We start from the raw sequence: 6,920 nt of genomic DNA, 5'->3' as shown, positions 1-6,920 counted from the left end.
CGGCGCGGGATGGGCCCAGCGCGGCCCAGTTCGGCCCGGGGCGGGCCGGATCTGGGCCCCGGGCGGCGCGGCGGCGGAGGAAGGAGAGAGAGGGCGGCGGCGCGGACAGGCGGCGGCGCGTGAGTGGCTGAGACGGCGGAGGAGGTGACGTGGCAGGCCGCGATTGGCCGGAGCGAGGTGGAGGCTGGACATGTCCGGCGGGGTTGGACATGTCCGGCGCGCGAGGGGAGCGGGGCTAGGGTTTGATCTGCGGGATTTTCGGGGGGAGGCACAAATATATAGGTAGAGGGAGCTAGGAGAGTCCAAATGAGGAGCGATTTTCGGCCACGCGATCGTGATCGAACGACCGAGAGCATGGAGGGGAGTTAGATGGGTTTTGGGCCACTTTGGAAGGGGTGTTGGGCTGCAAAGAGAAAGGGGGGGTTTACGGTTACCCGGTTAACCGTTGGAGTATCAAACGACCTCCAAATGGCATGAAACTTGGCAGGCGGTCTACCGGTGCTATACCAAGGCCACTTGGCAAGCCTCGGGCCATTCCGAGAATGTTTAACACCCGCTCACGAAGAGAGGCAAGAAGGGAACGCCGGAGGACATAGGAGCGCCGGATTGCAAAACGGACAACGGGGAAAATGCTCGGATGCAAGAAACGAACACGTATGCAAAATGAAGTGCACATGATGACATGATAAAATGCAACAAGCAAGCAAAAGACATGGCAATGACGACGAATAACTGGCAGACACCTGGCGCAACGAATCCGGGGCGTTACAACACTCCTCCACTAACAAGAGATCTCGTCCCGAGATCTTAGGACCGAGACGGAAGAGAAAAGGAAGAGGTGAAGCAAGAACTCAAGAGAAGAAGCAAAGAATCGAGAGCACCCGAGAAGAAGAGAGGAACGACGAGAATGACGAGAATCGAAGGCTCACTGAATCAAATAGACTATGAAACCACTCCGGTTAGAACGAGATAAGAAACGAATAAGATTGAAACAATTTAGGCAGCACTCCGGTTGAAAATGGAAGGAGTAGGACACAAGCTTGAGAGGATGGAAAGACACCTGACGAGATGAACAGACAATGCCTCCGGAAGAATTAAAAGAGTTGAATGAAAAGAACGGAGAAGAAAATGACAACTTGTGCCACGAATGAAATAGAAAGCAATCTTAGAAGAAAAGATTAAATGGAGTTATTGAGAAATTTCAACAACGAAAAGAATAAGCTTGTCGTGGACTTATGGATAACATCTCAGAAAATATGAGGTGATAACCAGCCGCAAACGGAAATGATTGAATAGCTGAGAAGAACGAAAGGATGCAAAACTCCACTTCAAAAGAAGACGGAGAATTAATTGCACTTCGAGATGCGAGAAGAAAAGATACTTGAACTCCACCGACAAGAATCTTGATGAACACTTGAAAGAATGAATTAAATCATGAAGAACCACCATGAAGGACTCCGGTGACAAAAGGATGATGAGATAGAATGAAAGAAGAAAGAATAAGATGAGCCTTGCAATGATTTAGATGGAGGTTCCGACGAAATGGCTGAGGAAAAAGAACTCCAGAAAAGAAAAGATGAAAACAATTGGAACTAGAATTTATTCATTAAGAACAAACTCCGAAGGAAGGGATTACTTGACTTGGATGAAATAAGAATAAGATTTATTGTATGTTTATCCTTCATCAAATTAAATTGATGACAAGCAATGGATTTTTTCATACTACTTATTCTTCTTGAAAGGATTGAGAAGTGACATGTCACAAACTTGAGAAGGTCTTCATGAACCACCGGTAGGATTGGAAAGAACGAATGAATTGATATGCTAATCAAGGAAAAAGAATCTTGAACAAACCACCGTAAGAATTCGAAAATGACTGATGAAAGAGAAATAATCACCGGAAGAATTAGAAGAACAAATATGCTTGAGGGGATATAGATGCAAAAGAGCAAAAGATCATGATCTGATTAAAGAACACTTGAATGAACCACCGGGATAAATAGAGAATGATAACTGGAATGATGGCCTCCGATGAAAAGAAACGGGAAAACAACTTCTGAAATACTCCGGATGGGTGAGAAAAGGAATATCTGACAAATGGAAAAATTTGAGAGGATAATATGAAGCTAGAGCCACGAAACTTCGAGAGAATGGACAAGGTTTAGAGGAAAACTCTTCTTCAATCTTCAACTGAAAACGAGAAACACCACCAAAATTACTGAGATACTCCGGGAGAATGAAAAGCGAAGAGGTTGAGCCAACAATGAAAAGCATTTGAAAGATCTTGGAGAAGGACATATGACTTATGATAATTCATTCTTACGTCAAACTTCGGAAAGGATTTGAGAATAGCTCCGGGAAAATTAGAAGAGTCAGGTAGGATCCTGGGAAAAGTCCTGTGGGTTAGGGCCCACTAAAATAGAACACCGTTGGAAAGGGATGTTGAACAGATAGATGATGCACCAGAACAATTGAAATATTTGAATGAGGAGACAAAGTCGAATTAATTGGAACACAGACGAATCTCCTGAGATGTCTTGAGCATTCCGGAAGGATAAACTGGCGAGAGGCGAACGAGCAGGGGGAAACACTTGAGCCGAGGGAAAGAATATAATCAACACCGAAAAATTGGAATTGAATCCACCAGAGAAGATAATGAGATGAATAATGTCCACCGAGACGAGAATTCACCGGTTGAAAACAATTGACGAAAGACTGAAGAGGCTCCACACGAATGAAAATTGATGCTCGAAAGAGACTGAGGCTCCGGGAAGAAGAGGGTGGGAGGGCGGGAAAACAAAGACAACTTGGAAGGGGAAACCGAAGAATATCTTGAAGAGAAAACACCGGTTGAAATCATTGAGGAAAGAAAGCAAAGACTTCGCACGAGTAGGATGAATACTCAATTACGGACTCCGGTTCCGAGAAGAAAAGGGGTGGGCGGGTGGGAAAGAAAACAACTGAGGTTTGAACTCAAAGATGAAGAGGCTCGAGTCAACTTGACGAGAAATGCACCGGATGAAAAGAGAAGAGAACCAACGAACCAAAAACTAACTGCGTGATCCTAAGGAAAATTTGAAGGGGAAGAGGAGTAATTCAAAACACCTATGTCAAGATTCCTTACCAGAGCGACGAAGGGGCTGAGGAGTAAAAAGAATTCCTACTCTCCGATATAACTAGACTCCGAAAACAGTTTTCTTCTAGACTCAACAACGGCCAAACTACATGATCAATCAAGGGGGCTCCTAGGGTCGGTCGAGGCTCTGATACCAACTTGTCACGCCCAATATGCGACCCTATCCAAAAGGAACTCGAAGGTCCCACCAAGGATAGACCCGCATATTGAAACACTTTTGCAAGGTGGATATCATTACATCAACATTACACAATAGATGGGGATACATACAAGAGGCATACAATGCCACACGAATACAACATCACAATACATAAGAGCATCATCCGACTACGGATGAAACACAAACAGAAACTCAACCGACATCCACCCCGCTAGCCCAGACTGCCGACCTGGAACCTATCCCCTGATCGAAGAAGAAGCAGAAGAAGAACTCCGAAATAAGCAAACATCGCTCTTGCGTCATGATCATCGCAGAACCTGTACCTGCAACTGTTGTTGTAGTAATCTGTGAGCCACGAGGACTCAGCAATCCCATTACCATGGGTATCAAGACTAGCAAAGCTTAAAGGGAAAGGAAGGGGTAAAGTGGTGAGGCTGCAGCAGCGACTAAGCATATATGGTGGCTAACATACGCAAATAAGAGCGAGAAGAGAGCAAAAGGAATGGTCGTGAAGCTAGCAATGATCAAGAAGTGATCCTGAACTCCTACTTACGTCAAACATAACCCAGAAACCGTGTTCACTTCCCGAACTCCGCCGAAAAGAGACCATCACGGCTACACACACGGTTGATGCGTTTTAATTCGGATCTGGTGTCAAGTTATCTACAACCGGACATTAACAAATTCCCATCTGCCTATAACCGCAGGCACGGCTTTCGAAAGATTATACCCTGCAGGGGTGTCCCAACTTAGCCCATGATAAGCTCTCGCGATCAATGAAGAATATACCTTCTCCCAGGAAGACCCGATCAGACTCGGAATCCCGGTTTACAAGACATTTCGACAATGGTAAAACAAGACCAGCAAAGCCGCCCGATGCGCCGACAAATCCCAATAGGAGCTGCACATATCTCGTTCTCAGGGCACACCGGATGAGACATCCTACGAGTAAAACCAAACTTCGAGTTGCCCCGAGGTGGCCCCGCAGTCTACTCAGTTTGGACCAACACTTAGACAAGCACTGGCCCGGGAGGGGGGCTAAAATAAAGATGACCCTTGGGTTGGCCGACCCAAGGGAAGGGTATAGGTGGTGGTGAGGCAAATGGTAAAACCAAGGTTGGGCCTTGCTGGAGGAGTTTTATTCAAAGCGAACTGTCAAGGGGGTCCCATAAATCACCCGACCGCGTAAGGAACGCAAAATCCGAGAACATAACACCGGTATGACGGAAACTAGGGCGGCAAGAGTGGAACAAAACACCAGGCAAAAGGCCGAGTCTTCCACCCTTTACCAAGTATATAAATGCATTAATAATATAAGAGATGTTGTGATATCCCAAACAAAATCCTGTCCACCATGGAGAAATCTTCAACTTCACCTGCAACTAGCAACGCTATAAGAGGGGCTGAGCAAAAGCGGTAACATAGCCAAACAATGGTTTGCATAGGAAAGGTGCCAAAGGTTAGAGGTTCATGGCAATATGGGAGGCTTGATAAACAGGTGATAGGTAACACAGCATAGCGATAGAACGAAGCAACTAGCATAGCAATGATAGTAGTGAGATCCAGGGTAGCGGTCATCTTGCCTGAAATCCCGCAAGGAAGAAGAACGAGTCCATGAAGAAGATGAAGCCACGAAGACGAACCAAGCGTAGACGAACGAATCCTCACGATCGCAATGAAACAGGAACTAACAAGAAGAAGCACACAACATGGTAAACACACCACACATGAACATGACATGATGCACAACAAGCATGATGCATGACAAAACTAGATGAGGCTACTCATGGCAAGAGATGATGCAAACAAGAGCAACACATCAAGGCAAGTTTAAATGAGGCCGGGAACAACATATAACAATTCCGGTAAGTCCTCATATGCATATTTAGAAATTGGTCCAGATCTGAATAAACATTATGTTCAAGTTGTTAAACATCAAGTTAAGATGCACAAAGATGATCTACACGAGATTCTAGTCAAGTTACATATAAAGTTCATTTAGTTCGGAGCTATGGCCTAGAAGATATGAGCAACACAAGTTAAACATGGCATTGATGCAAAATGCACCCAAACATCAAGAAAACACCTCAAAACAAGGATGCAACATGATAATATGAAACTATATACAAAATCAAGCAAGTTTCATATAGAGCACACTCAAAACGGAGCAACGGTTCAACACACACACATGAAACAAGTTATAGCAACAATCTGTCCAAAACAGCAACTAGGCATATTGCAAGCATCAAAACAACATGCTACAACAACTCAACATGAAAACAAAAGACATGGGCATGATGTACAGGTAAAGCATTACAAAACATGAACACTGAGCTATCTCCAGAAATCACTAGAACATGCTCAAACACACATGGTAAGATTGCAAGTAATAACAATTCAGACTTTGCAGAAAATAACATCAGGTTGCAATGTTTAGAGCTATCAAACAACATGTTACAGGAACTTATAATGGCAAAAAAAGGCATGTCATGAACCTACTAATTGCATAGATCAAAAGTCCTTTAGTGACCATAAGCCAAAAAGGAACAGAAAATATGATGGCACCCACGTAAACATGGCAAGTTATCTTACAGATTCAAACATGGCAGCAACAGAATTATGAAGGCATGTAGATGAGCTTGTGCAACTCACTACAGAGTAAAACATGGCATGGCAAGGCAACCAACAGTAATAAGACATGTTTGTGAAGCTAAGCATGGCTAGAGCAAGTCAATAGGGTGCATGGAACACTAGGCAAAATTGAATAAGTCCAAGTCAAGAATACATGTTTGTAAAACAAACCAAGTCAAGAATAAGTCCATAGCATGCAAGGATCAACTACAACAACCTTGGCAAAATTGAATAACATGTAAACAATCTGCCATGAAACATTTTGAAGCAAAATTAGAGCACGAAATGACATGCTAGACTACTCCATAATTGCAACTAAGGGCATGAATGACTAAAGAACAACCATATGTTCAAAACATCCTTACTGAAGTATCTCAAAATATGCATGGATCTCTCTGTAGCATCAAGTTTACATGGCATCAAAATAACAGCAGAACAGGGACTAAAATCAGCAACATCATGATGCCTAGTTTGCATGCTTGTGCTAGTCACCACATTGATCACAAAAATACATGATAAGCACCTCTGTAAAGAAGACATGGCATAGTTCAAAACACATGTAGACGTCAACCTCATAGGATGCACACATCAATCATGGCAAAAATGACAAAAGAGCTCGTTCTGTTAACAGACAACAGAAAACATTATGAAGCACTCTTGCAATGATGATTCAGGAATCTAGATGACCTCAAATGAATATGATGCAATGGAATTAAATGAAGTACTCGTTGGGACGAACAATTTGACATATTACATGCACGAAACGGAGCTACGGATGCAGAGATACGATGCGATGAACATGGCATGATAATACTGAAATATTTGGGACTTAGTGGAATTTTCGGAGGGGGAAAGTCAACCTGCGCCAGATCTGGGTTGCACGGGTCCCGAGGCGGTCTGGGCTCGCCGGAGTTGGAGGAGATATGGCCAGAGATGGGTTGGCCCGGCCGGATCCGGCGCGGCGGCGGCGGAGCGCGAGGCCGGGCGGCACAG

The sequence above is a fragment of the Triticum dicoccoides genome, chromosome 1B (assembly GCF_002162155.2).
Source record: "Triticum dicoccoides isolate Atlit2015 ecotype Zavitan chromosome 1B, WEW_v2.0, whole genome shotgun sequence".
NCBI classification, from domain to species: domain Eukaryota; kingdom Viridiplantae; phylum Streptophyta; class Magnoliopsida; order Poales; family Poaceae; genus Triticum; species Triticum dicoccoides.
This window is presented reverse-complemented; position numbering follows the sequence as displayed.